Source organism: Thamnophis sirtalis, unplaced genomic scaffold (assembly GCF_051295495.1).
Source record: "Thamnophis sirtalis isolate CommonGarterSnake01/CBP01778 unplaced genomic scaffold, rThaSir2_p1.2 scaffold_3, whole genome shotgun sequence".
NCBI classification, from domain to species: domain Eukaryota; kingdom Metazoa; phylum Chordata; class Lepidosauria; order Squamata; family Natricidae; genus Thamnophis; species Thamnophis sirtalis.
Genome location: NW_028261383.1, coordinates 65,633,745 through 65,651,245, shown reverse-complemented (window position 1 = coordinate 65,651,245; position 17,501 = coordinate 65,633,745). Strand labels below are relative to the sequence as shown.

The 17,501-nt window shown below is 35.4% G+C and overlaps 1 protein-coding gene and 1 long non-coding RNA gene across 3 annotated transcripts in view; both read right to left on the bottom strand.

The window, feature by feature from the left end:
* ARHGEF3 (Rho guanine nucleotide exchange factor 3) overlaps window positions 1–17,501 on the bottom strand; it is a 133,875-nt gene that overhangs the window by 101,345 nt on the left and 15,029 nt on the right. The gene's annotated exons all lie outside the window — the stretch shown is intronic.
* Window positions 6,343–16,179, bottom strand: LOC148047987 (uncharacterized). Its single transcript, XR_015695890.1, has 2 exons — window positions 16,101–16,179; window positions 6,343–6,821 (listed from the first exon to the last, which is right to left on the bottom strand). It is a non-coding gene; the product is annotated as an uncharacterized LOC148047987 (long non-coding RNA).

Sequence of the window (17,501 nt, the reverse complement as noted above, 5' to 3'; positions counted from 1 at the left end):
GCAGCATCTCTCAATCATGTGTTTGCCATTCTAGTCAATTAGTATGCATTGTTCTCTGCTTGACCATTTTTTTTTCTTTTCCCCCTCTTGGAAAGTGGAATGACTGCCTAAACTATCTCTCTTCCTGAGCTGCTTTTCTCCATAGCCTAACACATCCCCAAAATATGCTAACCATTAATTAATAAGGAAATCTCTGTAAACTTAATTAGTTGATTACCGCCTTCCACCAGCTTGTATTTCTGCTTGACACTGACAAGAACCTAATCAGTTTCACACTAAAAGCTTTTATTCACCTCCTAAACAGCTCACAGCATGCATCTGCAAGCAGGCTAGGCAAATAGCCAGCATCACATTCCTTGCTAAGTTTGTTCTCTATTGTGTGCCTGCTTACTCTCTTGTAATCCCCTCCTCCTCTCCAATGAATGTAAATACAAACATAAATTCTTTTCTGGCTAATTATGTCAGCACTTGGATGAATATTCCAAAGGATAGGAGAGTAGATAAAAAAGGGTTAAGATTTGCTGTTTTACCCAGCTTCCTGTGAGTCAAGTTCTGGAAACTCTCCTTGCTGATTAGGCTAACCTAGCTGTTTGGAGGTCAAATCCTTTTGATGCTGTAAAGCAAAGGAAAGCAGAAGTAAAACTGTACTCACAGACATAGTCATGTAATTTTCACTTATTGACTTTTCACTAAGTGACAATTCACTAAAGACTCACTCACCAGAACCAATTATAGTCACTAAACAGCAACTATCTGTAGCCAGAGACCAGACATGGTATAAATGAGCCTAACTGTGAGAAAGGGGCACACGTGAGCAAACATTTGCAAACTGGTAGGGAAGATAAGTGAATACTAAATACATATTTTAGAAGTTAGTATGACAACAACGATGTAAGACATATTCCTGGAAGATGCAGCAGTGTCAACCAAGCATTTGCAACATTTTATGTGGTTGAATTTTATACTGAGTCATTAAAGTGATCTTGCAGATATTATTGAATAAATATGCAAAGTCCCTGTTTTACCAGGAAATGTGAATATGAATGTAAGACACTTCAAAGTATGTAGTATTAGCCTGCAGCATAATTCCTTAAAAGCTCTAGAAGTGAAATTAAGCCTCAGCTGTTAGTTTGTATATGTAAATGAAGATTTAATCAAAGGAGTAGCCAGAAACCCCAGCAGTGAGGTTCTCACATTATACTTGTGTTGCTTCCTCTCAACAATTATAAAAACAACAACAAAAAAACATTTTTTCATTGGAAATCTAAGCAAGTAAGAAGTTCAGTCCCATCAAAAACTGAAATTCCAATATAATTCATTACCTTCACCCACCTTTCAGCGTTGTTTTAGTCAAAGATGACCAGCCAGTTTTATCTTTCACGTCTAAGTTGGCCTCAAGGTAAGAGATGAAAGCCTACCTTACAATCACCAATTTGCCTTAAATAATACAGAATAGACTACAGAATAAACAGAAATGGAGGAAACTCAAAAGTGTTCTAATCCAACCTCCTGCTCAAGCAGGAGATCCTATACAATTCCAGAAAATGATTATCCAATCTCTTCTTAAAAACCTTCAATGACAGAGCACCCACAACTTCCAAAGGCAAGCCGTTCCATTGGTTAATTGTTCTTGCTGTCAGGAAATTTCTCTTTAAATCTAGGCTGGATCTCTCCTTGATGAATTTCCATCCATTACTTTTTTTTTTGCTGGTGCTTTGGAGAATACTCACAGCCTTTACAGCTTGCACATCTGAATATACGTTTTTTGTAAACACTGGCTCAGAGTTGGCAGATGGTAGATCTAAGTGGTTTCCTTAAAAGTGGCCCCAGTTAGAGGTCAAAAACAAAACAAAAGCCCCCGTAGGTGCTGGCAGGGGCTTGAATTTAGCATAGATTTAGCAACTAAAGTATCAATTTAGTTAGGTGTTCTGACCCCCCTTGTCCCACACCAACACACTCCGAGCCAAAGATAAGTTACGGCATTTAATGAACAGACAGACAGTTCCTTGCAGCAAACCGGCACAGACAAGCTTGGCAGCAATCCAGCACAGATTAAGTCGTGGCAGCAATCCAACCTACCAAGCTCACAATAATGTTCTCCAACATTAGTTCCTGCACTGACTTCTGCAAAAGGGGCAGAATGACTATTTTCAAAATAATATCTTGTATATATGTCATCCAGAGTCATATGCCTGGAGTGGCTTACAAATAATGTACAGCAAATAAAATAAAGAATATCTTGTCCTTAAGATACTAGCTACTCTGAGACTATGCTGATGTCTTAGTGTTTACTTGTGGACAATTTAAGATTTAATAATTTAAGGGGTGCTTTTCATACATGACAAGATCAAAAAGTCCATTACAAGCAATCAAGCTGACTTATGATAACCCCCCCCCCAAAAAAAACCCATTGTCATGGGCATTATCCTGCCCTATACTGAGGAGGATTTTACCCCAAAACTTCCATTCTGCAGTAAAATGGTACATCTTCCTGTTATCCTTGGCCTATGCAAAAAAGAAAACAGCATCTTATAAATAGGGTCCACATATGATGCTAAGCCATTGATTGTTGGATATAAACCACTGTTAGTTGATTCACTCAAGCCATAATGGCTTCCCTTCTCAGAGGGCAAGTAAGTAGCTGCTGTCACATGAGGAAGGAGGGAATGCATGAGTGGCCAGTTCAGTGCAAGCTCAGAGGTACTGGACTGTTTGTCCATTGACTTTCTCCCTGCAAGTTTCCCATAAGCAAAATCTTTGCTAGTGGGAACGTAGCAAGGAACATAGCAGTGTTGGCAATCATATCAGTTCCTTTGAGGTTTGCCATTGACTTGTGGGTGGGAACCTATCAGGAAATGCTGAAAATGAGGATCACGTGACTGGTCAACTATGGCAGTGCAATGGCAACACTGAAGCAGCAAAAAAAAAATCCCCAACTTTTCTTTGAGGAAGTCCCAGAATTCCATAGATTAGCCTAATGAGGTACCTTTGATGAGAAAGTTTTGCCCTATTGTGCAGCATTTTGCCCAAATGAATGTTTCAAACAGACACAAAACTATACAGACATTTAGTAATATATAGATTTTACTGAAGTATACACGCCATAACATTTCACTTTCACAGGTAAGCTGTTAAGGTTAGATATACCTGCATGAAGTTCTTCTGTATGGAAACACACACACACACACACACACACACACACACACACACACAATTTGTTTTGACAGAGATACACTACTTAAAATGACAAAAATTACCTATTAAAGCAGAATGAATCAAATATGTATGTTGATGGCAAAACAAAAGTTTTCAATACTTTAAATATAGAATATGTACACTAATTTATAAAGGAATTATTTTACCATATCTATTCTTATGTACAAAGATCACAAATAGCCATGATTCACACAATGAATTAATCATCATGCAATTTGCTTGTTTTAAGTATGTTATGTGAATTAAATCTCTTATATCCTATATAGAGCCAAGGTGGCGCAGTGGTTAAATGCAGCACTGCAGGCTACTGCTAGATCAGCAGGTCAGCGGTTCAAATCTCACCGGCTCAGGGTTGACTCAGCCTTCCATCCTTCCGAGGTGGGTAAAATGAGGACCCAGATTGTTGGGGGCAATATGCTGACTCTCTGTAAACCGCTTAGAGAGGCCTGAAAGGCCTATGAAGCGGTATATAAGTCTACTGCTATTGCTAGATATTGCTATACAGATCAAAGTTTAACATAAATTGTACATGTTGAAAAAAGTTTCCATTTATGCTACACAACAATTCTGCACTAACAGCAAAATAAAAATGATACAAGTTTAAAGATAACAGGGCAAGCTTACCATAAACACATTAGAATCCAGTATATCTTTACTGTTAAAATCAAATGTTTATATAAAAAGTACCTTAAGGGATTCAAGTTGCTTTAGGTTGTTCAGAACAGATATACATGGACTAGCAAACTACATAATAAAAGGGAAATGATTCAAACATTTCCTTAACTCAAATCCACAGCTTTTAGTCATCTCAGCAAAATGTGTAATGTGTTAGCTGCCTCCCCAAATGCATGATGGATAAAATGACTTATACTAACTAAAATACTAACCTAATTTCCAGTTGGGAACTCATGACAGGCTTTCAAAGTCTTGCAGCTTCCCAACCACAACTCCATTATCTCCCAAGAGTGGCTAAAAAAGGACTGATATACCGTTGGACAAGAGAAGTATCCTGCACAAATTAACAGAAGTACTTCAAACCTCCCTCTTTTAAAAGCAAGTATTTAAGATTAGTAACTGAGGAAACATCACATCTTTATGGAAATTATGAGCTTATTTACCCCCCAAAAGATGACTTTAAACAATTTTTATAGGAGACTAGCTGATAATCCAATGTTGCCCAAGTATTTATTTATCCTAATACTGTATTAGACAGGAAAAGCCCTAATTTTGTTGAAAATGTCTAGACCAAACATAATTTTTAATCTTGGATTTTCCCCCTTACCAGAGGGAGCCTCCTTGTGGAGTACTGAGAAGCCATTACCATGGCAACTCCACTGTGCTGTACAGTAGAAGTCATTTTATGGCAGTACAGTAGAAGCCATTTTAAAGCACAACAGACTGTATCTTAACAGAACACACACCCCGGGGGGTGTTAGGAGTGTCTTACCCCCACAGTATTTATTTTCAGAGAGTAAGTCATCTGCATACCAAGTTTGGTTGAGATTACTCAAGGCGTTCCAGAGTTAAGCTGGAACATACACACACACACACATAGCCATTTATCTATCTATCTATCTATCTATCTATCTATCTATCTATCTATCTATCTATCTATCTATATATAGATTGCCAGGCTGAGCCTAAGCCTAAGCACATCATTAGACTCGAGTCCCTTCATGCCTATAAGGGATCTAAGTCAAACCCACCTTGAATTCCACTGATTTTTATCTACTGCCACTTTGCTTTGATTGTTAGTAGTTCAGATTCTTGTACAGAATGCTAGCAAGCAATAACCCTGAATTATTTAAACAGCCTTGGCTCCTGATTTCCTGCACTTCAAAAATCTAAAATGATTCTTTCAAAGAAAATTATGCAGGGAATTTTTTTTCCAATCAGCAAATCTTAGGTAAGACATCCATTTTAAAATTAATTAATTGGACAAAATCCTGGTCTTCCTTCCAAGCAAAAACAGTACTGTATACAGAAAATTAATACATAGAATTATTTTTAAAAAGTATTCTTGGTAAATACCACCCTCTGGTGTTCAAATTGGCTAGGTCTTCATTTTCACAAAGGATAGTCTCCTGAGAGAAAAAGAATGCCTTTTCACAATGCCTTTTTTAAAATGCTTCTTTGTTGTGTTATGGTGAAGTATGTGCTTTGCTGCATCTGTTTCAAATTCTTTATTTGTAATGTTGGCCAAGATTTATTATTTTTGACACACACAAGTCTGTATGCGCTGTCTGCACTTTTATGACTGGTGACCCATGCAGAATACACAAGGAATTTCCTTCTTCTGAACAAAAAAAGGCATCCTATAAAGATTTGAAGCATGTGGGAACAATATTCTTTTTCAGAATACTATATATTCAGTTTGAGGGGTTGAGATATTTGGATCACATACTGTATATTATACTTTGTAGCATTTTTGTTAGCAAGCTAGCTTAATAAGGCTTCTTTGTATCATCTGTATTTCAAAAAATGACTTTTTCTGTCCTTTTGTTCTAATTTGTTATATATTTAAGATACTGTGGAACCTTGGTCCTCATCAGTAATTTGTTCCAGAAGACAAGCCAAATATTAAAACCAATGGGTACAGAGAAAACCGTGTGATTTACCATATGACCCACTATTTCAGCTAGAATTAATAGTGAATCACGAGACAGCAGTCATCAATCAATCAATCAGGCTAGAGCTGGAAGAGACCTTCGAGGTCTTCTAGTTCAATCTCCTGCTCAAGCAGGAGACCCTATATGATTTCAGACAGGTGTCCAGTCTTTTCTTAAAAACCTCCAGTGATGAAGCACCTACAACTCCTGAAGTCAAGCTGTTCCACTAGTTGTTCTCATGGTTAGGAAGTTTTCCTTAATTCCACGTTGCTTCTGTCTTTGATTAGTTTCCATCCATTGCTTCTTGTCCTGATCTCTGGTGTTTTGGAAAATAAGTTAACCCCCTCCTCTTAGCAGTAGCCCCTCAAATATTAGAACACTGCTATTCCATCCCCCCTAGTCTTCTTTTAAGATAGTTCTTCCTTGCATGTTGACTACTGGGAGAAAGACAAGTGTCAGGACAAGATTTTTGCTTCAAAATGTATCAAATACTGAGTTTTGAAACAGTTGAGTGCCATGATATGACTACTACGTTTATTAAACATTACATTGTATGCAAATATCTGTTAAGAATTGAAATATGCTGATATGTTGAGAAGCACACACTGTATTTTCACATTAATTGGAATTCAATTGCAACAGGAGCATGAATGAGTAAAATTAACACAAGGAAGCAATATATCTATATCTTAAATAGATACTTAGCAGGAAAATAGTAACTTTAATATTGTCCACTTCTCTAATGAGACCCTAATGATGCTTACTCTAGAAACCAATCTTAAGCTAGAGGTTAAGAATAGATGATTTTTGCAACTTAATAATTATTTCAGAATTCATGATTCACATGTCCACTCCATACTATATGCCACTACAGCATCTACTATAATCGTAGCCCCTGTTTAACAACTAGAATTGGGATCAGCAACTTGATTGTTGAGCAAAGTGGTTGCAAAGTATGCTTCTGATCTTACTTCTGCTTGCCTTTGCTTTACAAACCTGTGAAGATCATAAATGCAAGGATTAGTCACAAGTTATTTATGCTATAGCTGCTATAACTGCAAACAGTTGCTAAATGAGGAAGTTGCTAAACAAGGACTACCTGTAGTTAACTATTTAAAATATGCACACCCTTCATGAAGGAGCAAATGAGGATGGAAGAAATGATTTGCTGCACTGGTATGCTTTATATACAACTTCTTGACTATAACTTCTGCCAAATAAACACCCTGAAAGCTGAAAAATACTATTTCTCTGGCACCTCCCCAGATCTGTGGCAATTACTGATAGGGCTGTTGACTCTCTTTTATTTTAGTACTTTATGCAGTATTTGAGACTTTGCTTGGGTTAAGCCTCAAAAAATAAAACAGCAACTAATCTGTAAATATTCAGCATTTAGACCTTTTGGGGATGAATTACTACTTTTGGATATATCTCAGTCTGGCCAGAAAACTTGAAATTTATTAGAGCACTTTACAGACTTAGTTCAATGACAGAGCAGTAAGCACATATTAAACCAAATAATATTCAAGGTTATTGCTTCAAGCTACTTATTCTTGCTCCCATTCCTTGGTGTGTTTTAAAAACACATACAAAATCACGTAATTATGATAATAATTTTTTCTTTTACAGTGTATTTAGCACAAATTAGAGCTTTGTCTAATTAACCAAGATTTAAACCAACAACTTGTTATGCCTGTGCAAATGCTTCGAGAGAAGTGCTACAGTATGCATAACCTTTCTTTTCAAACAGCTCAAGCAGACATTTTTTATCTTTTATCTCTCAATTTGTATGGCTGCTTCAGAAGTTGCTCCTCACTGCTGCCACACTTTGTGAAGTGTTGCTTTTGAAGGATTTACACAGCTCTAAGAAACAGCCCAGAATGTTGATTATTTGGAAAATTGTTTGCTATTTTTCTCACCTGCTATTATTAATCTTTCAAAAAAACAGGCCCATTTCCCTATAATAAGCAAATTACACATTTATACATGGGCATATAAATTGAGATTAGAGAATATATAGTTTCTAAAATAAATTCTCACATTAGATCAAAGGCCAGAATGTTGTATTTCCAATAGGCATTATATGCAATTAGGTAAAAGGTAGTCATTCTAGAAGTCAGTATCTCCATACTCAAGAGATTAATCTCAAATTGAAAAAGAAATATTTTTATTAATCATTTAAAATAGGATGTCTACTATTGCTTAATTTCATGTTATTAACAAGGACTGGTTTGGTGCTAATTAGAAGCATTCACTTAAAAATGTTGAGAATGGGAAGAGTATATGAGAGCTGTGAGTAGAATCTAAAGAAGTACTTGCTGTGCATAAGTTACTCCATATACACCCAAGGTCTTGGTCATGCATAATAAAAATTGTGGATTTCTCTGAATAGAAAATTTTCATGTTCATTCACAATCTGCTTTCAGACATTTTAAGAAGTTATCAATATATCCAGGAACACTGAGACATACTATTGAGCTTGATGCTCAGCAAAATTGACTAGTTCCTTGGTATGCTCATGTCCCAAGGGGGAATAAGGCAAGTGTGAAAAGAGTCAGAACAGAGGTAGAGAAAAACTAAGTACAAGTCTGAATTGGCATGACAATCATCCCAATTACAAGACATAGTCTTTGGCAATTTTTCTCTCCTTACTATCTCAGCCTATTGGATGTATTGACCACTAGGAGACACCCATTTTGTCCTATGTAAAACTTGTTAGGCATAGGCAGCCAGACGTTATTCCTGAAAATTGAACTTCGGGACCTTTGTGCTTCAGATGTTTATAAATAGTGCCTCCACTTTATCAGTTATCCAAATCCTAATAATGGGACACTCAGTGAGTTATATAGTATCTATTTGTATATACAGCTCACCTTTCCTTAAGTCCTCAGATGATACATTATGTCATGCCCCTGTTACAGGTACTAGTCCCAGGTATAGATAATCATCTACTTACAACTATTACTTTAATCACCATTTAAAATTACAACAGCACAGAAAATTGTGACTTATGACTGTTGTATTATCCTCATGGTCACATAATCAAAATTCAGAGGTATGGCAACTGGAATGTATATATGACGATTATAATATCCTGGAGTCATATGATACCTTTTGCGACTTTCTGATAAGCAAAGACAATTTATTTATTTTATTTTTATTTTATTTATTTAGTTAGTTAGTTAGTCACTCACTCATGTACAAGATAACAACAATTAGAATAAACATGAATAAGGACACAGGAAATGGGTACAAATAAATGAGGACAGTAGGACAGAGACATTAGGCACACTGGTGCGCTTATGCATAACACTATTGACCTCTTAGGAATGGGGTGAGGTAACAGTAGACAGTTTAAGGTTAAGTAATGGGGTTTGAGGATGTAACAACGGAGTCAGGTAGTGCATTCCAGGCATTGACCACTCTTGCTGAAATAATATTTTTTGCAATCGAATTTGGAGTGGTTAACTTGAGTTTGTATCTATTTTGTGTGCTCATGTATTATTGCAGTTGAAGCTGAAGTAGTCATTGACAAGTAGGATGTTATAGCAGATAATTTTTTGTACTACACTTAGGTCAGATCATAGGCGGCGTAGTTCTAGGTTGTCCAAGCCCAACATTTCAAGCCTGGTGGCATAAGGTATTCTATTGTGAGCAGAGGAGTGGACTACTCTTCTCATGAAATACCTCTGGACTCACTCAACTGTGTTAATGTCCAATATACAGTGCATATTCCAGACAGACGAGCTGTACTCGAGAATTGATCTAGCAAAAGTTTTGCATGCCCTAGTAAAATATTGCCGGAGAAGAAGCTTCAAAAGATTAGGTTAACAATTCTTAATGCCTTTTTGACAATACTGTTACAGTGAGCTCTGGCACTTAGATCATTTGATATGAGTACTCCAAGGTTCTTGACAGAGTTTGGGTCATCTATGAGGTCGTATATGCCTAGCTTGGTGTTCTGATTTTTTTTGCCAATGTGTAAGACAGAGCATTTGTTGGTTGAGATTTGGAGTTGCCAATTGTTTGACCATTCAGACACATAGTCAAGGTCGTTTGGAAGAGCAACAGCATTGTCAGTGGTGTTGAATAGCTTTACGTCATCAGCAAAGAAGATGCAGCTGCTTTTGAGATGATTGCAAAGATCATTTATGTAAAGCATAAAGACCATGGGTCCTAAGACTCTGGCTTAGGAGATACCGCTGTTAACTGGTGCAAGGTTTCATAGGTCTCTCCCTATTTTGACTATTTATTGCCTGTTTGACAGGAACGCAACTATCCACTTAGGTAGGGATCTGTAAATGCCGTAAGATTTTAGTTTTAACAGTAGGTTGTTGTGTACCACTGACTCAAAGGCTTTGCAGAAGTCTATGTAAACTGCATCTATTGCTTTTCCCTGGTTGAGTTGTATAGTCCATATGTTTTTGCAGTGTAGGAGTTACAGATTACAGGACAAGTTTTTTCTGAAACCAAACTGCTTGTTAGAGAGTAGGTTGTTGTCTCTAAGTGGTGGGTAATGGATTGGTTAATGATTGATTCCATGACTTTGCAGGTGATACAACATGGTGAGATTGGTCTGTAATTTTCAACAAGGCTGGGGTCTCCTTTTTTGAAGATAGGGATGAACATGGCTAAAGACCATAGGTTGGGCATGGAGCTGGTTCTGAAAGATATCTCATAGATTATGCTTAGAGGTTCTGCTTTGGCAGTGGAAAGCTTTTTTAAGAAGTCGGCAGATAATCCATCAGGGCCAATAGATAGAGATGGTTTTAGGGAAAGCCAGATTGACTTAGCAATCCTGTTACTATTTTAACAACTCCAATGATTCAGTTAACAACTGTGTCAAGAAAAGTCATAACATGGTACAAAACTCACTTAACTGTCTTATTAGCAACATAAATTTTGGGTTCAATTGTGGTCATACTGTACATCCAAGAGTGCCTGTAGAATGAAACAGATCGTGTAATGCTCGTCTCCTGGTGATTAGTGTAATGGAAAGCAACAGACAGGATTTGCATTGGGTAAAAGCAGAGGAGTTCTCTCACCCTGAAGATGGATGGTGATGGTGGTAATGGAAGCCTTATAAAATTCCATACATGGAGGCATGACAAGCATGCAACACCATGAAAAAATGCAGTTTTTCTGAAGAAAGCCTACAACAGCTATTTTTCCCAGTCAAAGATGAGCATTATTCTCACATAAATCTTAGAATTATTTCAGTTTCTATTTTCCTCCGAGACCTTGCATTTTCATAGAAGGCCTACTTTTCAGAGCATGCATATATAGATAGAGTGTCTGAGATCACCTTCGGGCTGTCATCACTTTGTTACCAACAGAACACAATGTTTTGTATTCCTTTCTGGGCGTGCACTACAAAATCTGCTATGCTGTGTGACTCATCCTCTCCATTTGAAATCTCAAATACACAGAATCTTTGCCCATTTTAATTAAGCAACTTAAAGTTTCAGTATAAGGCCATGAATCAAATAGATCAAATCTATTCCTTCCAGGGATATAACACAAGGAATGAAATTACATTAAATAGTTATCCTTTAGTAGTCAATGTCAATATAATGTGGCAATTACTGCTCTACTGAACATTCTGTGAGATCCAGAAAGCATGAAGAAATGCCCTTTTATTAAGTTTTCATTGTGAACTTTAGGAATTACATCCATAAGTAAATCCCTGGAGGGTTTTAAGAAGAGACTGGACAGCGACATGTCCAGAATGGTGTATGATCTCCTGCTTGAACAGGGGGTTTGACTGGAAGACCTCTAAGGTCCCTTCCAACTCTGTTATTCTGTCATTCTGTTAAATCTAAATATTGGGAGTTTAACCTGGAACATTAAAAGCTCCATACCTGACATAATTATAAATATGTATGTAGGAGGTATAAGACTGCGTTGTTTTCAGGCAGGACAGTATAAGGCTCTGCCTACAAAGAAAAAGTTGAGGAAATAAAATAAAAAACTATTACATATATTTTGTGGCAAGGTAATAAAATATCTTGTACAAAAAGTACAGGTCTGTACCACAAAGTTTAAAAAAGAATCCTGCGTGTATGTTACAAAAAAAGATGTAATGCTATTTTGACCATTTTTAGTTTGTTTGATAAGACACAAGCCAAGCATTCTCCACAAACTTGGATTGAATCTCACTGGACTGTCAAAAAGAAAAAAACCTATTATTAAAATATAATTCTCATGTATAAAACACCTACATTTTTCCACTTCTGTATAGTTTTAAAAGCCCTCCCACAGTCTTAAAAGCTATAAATAATAACAAAGGTTACACAAAACAAAGCACTACTTAGGTTCTGAATTTACTTAGTATGTATATGAACTCTGTCACTCCTCGTCAACTCCCTGTGACTCATAGCATCTTCTTAGGAAATCACTAGTAGGCAAGACCACAGCCATACAGAGATGCTATTTATGAGAACCTAAACTGTATCAACTTGACCCATCAGCAGTAGGAAAGGCAAGATATGGCCCTTGAGAAAACTCAATCTTTGACTAGACAGCAAACTAGCGGTGATAAATTACGGACACTGTAATCCAATAAATCTAGAGAATCGTAGGGGATTGCTATTTTTCAAGAGTTTAAAATGCAACAGTAATATGACTTTAGTCAACTCTACTTCTTACATACATTGTCTACCCACAAATCTGATTCTATTCCCACATATACTCAAAATAATTTCAATCAGAAGAAAATAAAGGCATACTAGGAACATTGGCTGGTCCAAATAGTTACTGATAAGATTATACAAAAAGACAATTGTTCTTTTATTAAATCATTAGTACTTCTTGGAACTAGAAGTTATTCTTCTCACCAGTCTGGTTTAGGGTTTATGTTCAAAATATTCCAAACAATGCAAAAAGCGCAGCAAACTAGCACAAGGCTTAATTATCTCTGAAATTCTCCTTCTCTAAAAGCCCAGATGCATAACAGATGCTTCAGTGCATTACATTTCATATGTCTGGGACTGACTGAACCCATACACAATCTTGCTTAATACCCATGACAAATAATAGAATTTGCCTCTAATAATTCAAATAATTGCAGAGAAACCACCTCAGGAATTCGTTTGAATTAATCTTCCTTCACACCTGCTTCTTCAATATAAGCTTCTCTCTTATAGAACACTCTAGTAATGCCCTCTTAATTATCTGCTCTCCAAGGTTACTGAGATAGCATTCAGGCAGCTGGCACAGTTTTCTCTTTCACAATTGTGATGCTCACAAGATGGAAAATTGTATTTGTCTGTGACTGAAACAATGTGTCAAGATGGCATCTGATCCATCTTGTTGCTCTTTGTTAAGGTGGTTAGCTTGGGTTTCTCTGGGTTTAATTCAGAGTTGTAAATATCATATTGAAATAAAGAACAGCTGGTACAATTTTTGAATTCTGTGAAAAACTAAAGCTCTTTTAAATGTTCTTCTATGTGAGGTCATCTAACTAATTGGTAGAGATAGGAAGACATTCAAAAAAGTTACATCTACTCCACAAAATGGCACTGTACTATTCTCATTTATTATTTGTACATAAGAAATCATGACCAAATTAACTGTAATTGTATGATTGATGCTTAAGCAGGGTTATATAAGGGTAACTGTTAATATGCTGAATTAGTTCTGTATGGCAAAAAAATAATAGATTTAAACAAAACATGAATAGGAAAAATTATATGAGATGAATATACATTTATGTATTTTTATATTAAGATGTTCACAGGAAGATGCATGCTCGGAAAGAGACAAATTTGTCTTTGATAGAATTATGACAAAAATTCACTTCTGTAGGTTATCTAAACCAGTGTTTCCCCATCTCCCATCAGAATTCCCCATCAATTTTAAGATGTGTGGACTTCAATTCTTGGAATGCAGGGTATTGAATGGTGGCTGAAGAATTCTGGAAGTTGAAATCCACACATCTTAAAGGTGCTGAGGTTGAAAAACACTGAAAAAAACATTAAAAAAAGGATGATATATTAAGCAGACTGATACTGACAAGGCATATCACTGCTTGTAGTTAAAATATACAATATGTGCTTCAGAATCTCATAATCTTTTGAGTAGGTTACTAACAGAACAAACAAACAAAATGACAAAAGTACAGAAATAACCATATTTATCTGTGTTTTTGCTGATTCAAATTAATTTTCAATTCCAGTTTTTCCTGTTGTCCAAATTAGATTTTATAACATGAACTAAACATAATTATTATCCCTAATCTTCAATCCATGATCAGAAGGATACAAAGATATTAGCAGACAAAATATGATTAACAAGTTTTGAAATAATAGATGAATCTTTCAGCTTTTTCTCATCTGTATTGAAAATCTGTACGAAGTTCAAAGCTCTATAGAACTTTCTACAACACTGGAGCTGCTAAAGAGAGCAAAAACTATCTACAAGAATGTAGAGAGTATTCTGGGAGTTGAAGTCCAAACAATTTGACACAGTTGCCCAGCTTGAGAGATACTGATCTATAATTAGGTCAAGTTTCTATAGTCTTACATTCACTCCTAAATCGGATGCTAACTTGTACAAAGGACTCACTGATAAAAGGTCAGTACTAGATATATATTTTATTCCATAGATGCCTAAGGGTTAACAAAACTTTGCCTTCTATACATTACCCTCACAATGGGATAACCAAGTTACTGTTCTAGTTCAATCCACAGAAGTAAGAATAGTAAGCAAGAGGAAAATTAAATTTATGTGGCTATCTTAGAGGAAGTGACTCTGAGAGTGTAAAATAATCAAATAAAAACAATATGTGTACTTACGACAACTCTCCATGTCTGTCTATACTTGCAAACAATCCTTGCTTCTATTATCTTCATACACCATTTAATATATCATTTTTGTTCTCTAACATCTCACAATTAGCCTGAACTATCAAAACACAACTTTCTTCATTTTTTTGTATTGTGATTGGATGATTTTAGGATGATTGAATAGAATTATAGGATTATCATATAATCCTATTCCAGATTTTGAATATTATATTGATATATATATAAATATAGGTGAATTTAAAATATGTGATTTGATATGAAAAGCAGGTGATGACTATGGAAGAGATGCATGGAAATACTGTAACCAATTGACACACTTTCTACAATTTGTAATGGAAGATGGTTTTTTATTTTTTATTTGCATGCTTATTTGTCTTTGTTCAAAAATAAATAAAAATTGTTTTAAAAAAACAAAAAAACCCAACTTTCTTAGTTTTTGTTCTTCATCTCAGCCTATTTATTCTTCCTTCTTCATTTGTTTGGGATATAGTCCTCATTCATTTTATGCGACCAAACAACTTCAATATACATTCTTGATTCTTATTAATCACTTTTGTTTTTGAACCACATTTATTTATCACTCATTTATATTTCCTTTCCATATCATTGTTTTAATACCCATCCCATAAAGAGAGAAGGGGAAACAAGAAAAATAAAAGGCACAAAACTAACCAGGGGAAAAATCAAATAAAAATATACTATCTATGATAAGTAATTCAGCCCAATTTTAAATGCTTTGAAAAATAATCCTTTTTATGTGTATCGGTTATTCAATAAATCTATAAATTTTATAATGCCTTGGTAAGATCACACTTGGTATATTGCATCCAGTTTTGGTTACCACAATATAAAAAATATGTTGATATTTTAGAAAGAGTGTAGAGAAGAGCAACAAAGAGAACTGGTGGTTTCAAGAATTGGGTATGTCTAGTTTAATGAAAAGAAGGACTAGGGGTAATATGATAGCAGTGTTTCAATATCTAAGGAGGGGGGGTCAACCTATTCTCCAAAGCATCTGAGGACAGGACTCGAAGCAATGGGTGGAAACTAATCAAGGAGAGGACCAATCTAGAACTGAGGAGAAATTTCCTGACAGTTAGAACAATTAATCAGTGAAATGACTTGCCTCCAGAAGTTGTGGATGCTCTAACACTGGAGGTTTTTAAGAAGAGATTGGACAATAATTTGTCTGAAATGGTATAGTGTTTCCTGTTTGAGCAGGGGGATGGACTAGAAGACCTCCAAGGTTCTTTCCAACTCTGTTATTGTTTCCATTAGTAAGTCTGATAGTAAAAGCTCATCAACACACAATCACATCTTAAACCATATTGATATTTGTAGCACATTAACAATAAATGATTAAAATACATAAAAATTTATTATCCTTAGCCACTTGTTAATATGATATATTCCAGACTTGTTATATAACTAATAAATAATATTCATGTTAGTCATATTGTTTACTTACAAAGAACTTCCAGTTGGCAATGGAAGTAGTTGAATTTGCAATGACAGTTTTCTTGCTGGTTAAAGGGGTATCTCCTCATGCAAGCAGAAAACTGATTTTATCTTTCATTCATAATGTTTTATAGTGATAAATTATTGGGCAAAAGTTGAGACTGCAAAGAGAATGAGGCACTTCTGTCTTCTTCTACAGGGAGCTTCTCGAGGGAGCTAAAAGACAACTGAGCTAAATCACAAGCAAAAGTAAACCTGAAAGTTGGATAGTGTTTATCATTTTAAAAGCTCTTTTTCATGATTTACAGAATTTTGGAATGAATCAATTAATGTGAATTAATGTGAATAAAAACTTTCATGAATTGTTTAAATCGGGGCATGTTGAAGCAGATATTTTATGTTTTAAATTAGAAAAAGGCAATGTAAAAATCTGAATCATTGATTTGTAAAAACATGAATTACTCCACTTTGAAATAAACAACACGCCATGGAAGCAATGTTGAAATCAAATAAAGATGTTCACTATGAAGGATTTATTATATAGAAATAATTTATGGTTTTTAAACATTCCACTTAATGTCTAGGAAGATTAGTTGGTAGCAATAATGTTATAGAAACATTAATGGGGGTAGTTATATTGTAACTGGAATACAACTTAAAATTGAAACAAATTGTATGGATTTTCATTTCTACTCAATACAAAATTGCAATCCAATTGTTGAGAGATTTTTACAAGCTATAGCATAGGTCTTTTCTTGAATTTATCTCAGTGGCATGGATTTTTATAATGGAATACAAAGAATTTTTTTTTTTCAGACTTGCCTTATCTTCATTAGCTGTTCAGAAGCTAGTGCAAAAGTTCAGGAAATTCTATCGTTTGTTTGGCAACCATATAAGTGAAGGGTTTTCTTTCTATCATTGTTTTATTTAACCCTGGATGGATAAGCTATTTATTTTTCAATGTACATATGTGAAAATGCCTATACATCTTCACAGAATTGGTTCAGCCTTTTACAACAGTTACAGTTCCTCATATAGCCCCTTGGCAAAATTAATTACCCAGTCCTGGACTAAACAGACTGAACTGTTAGATGCACACTCAATGGGCAACCTTCTCAGACTGGATGTAAGGGTAATTACTGACTCCAAAACACGAACATTTTCAGAGATCAGGGAACAGACCTGTTTTATTGAAGTAGAAGGGAAGCAGAAAGTCTAGATGAAGAATAAACTTCATGAAAAGAGCAAAAATATGCCTTTGCACAAGTGCTGAACCTTGGTTCAGAAATCAATAAGTATTTTATTTTTATTTAGTTAGCTAGTTTGTCACTCATGTACAAAATAACAGGAATAAGAATAAACATGAATAAGAACACAGGAAATGGGTACAAATACATGGGGATAGTAGAAG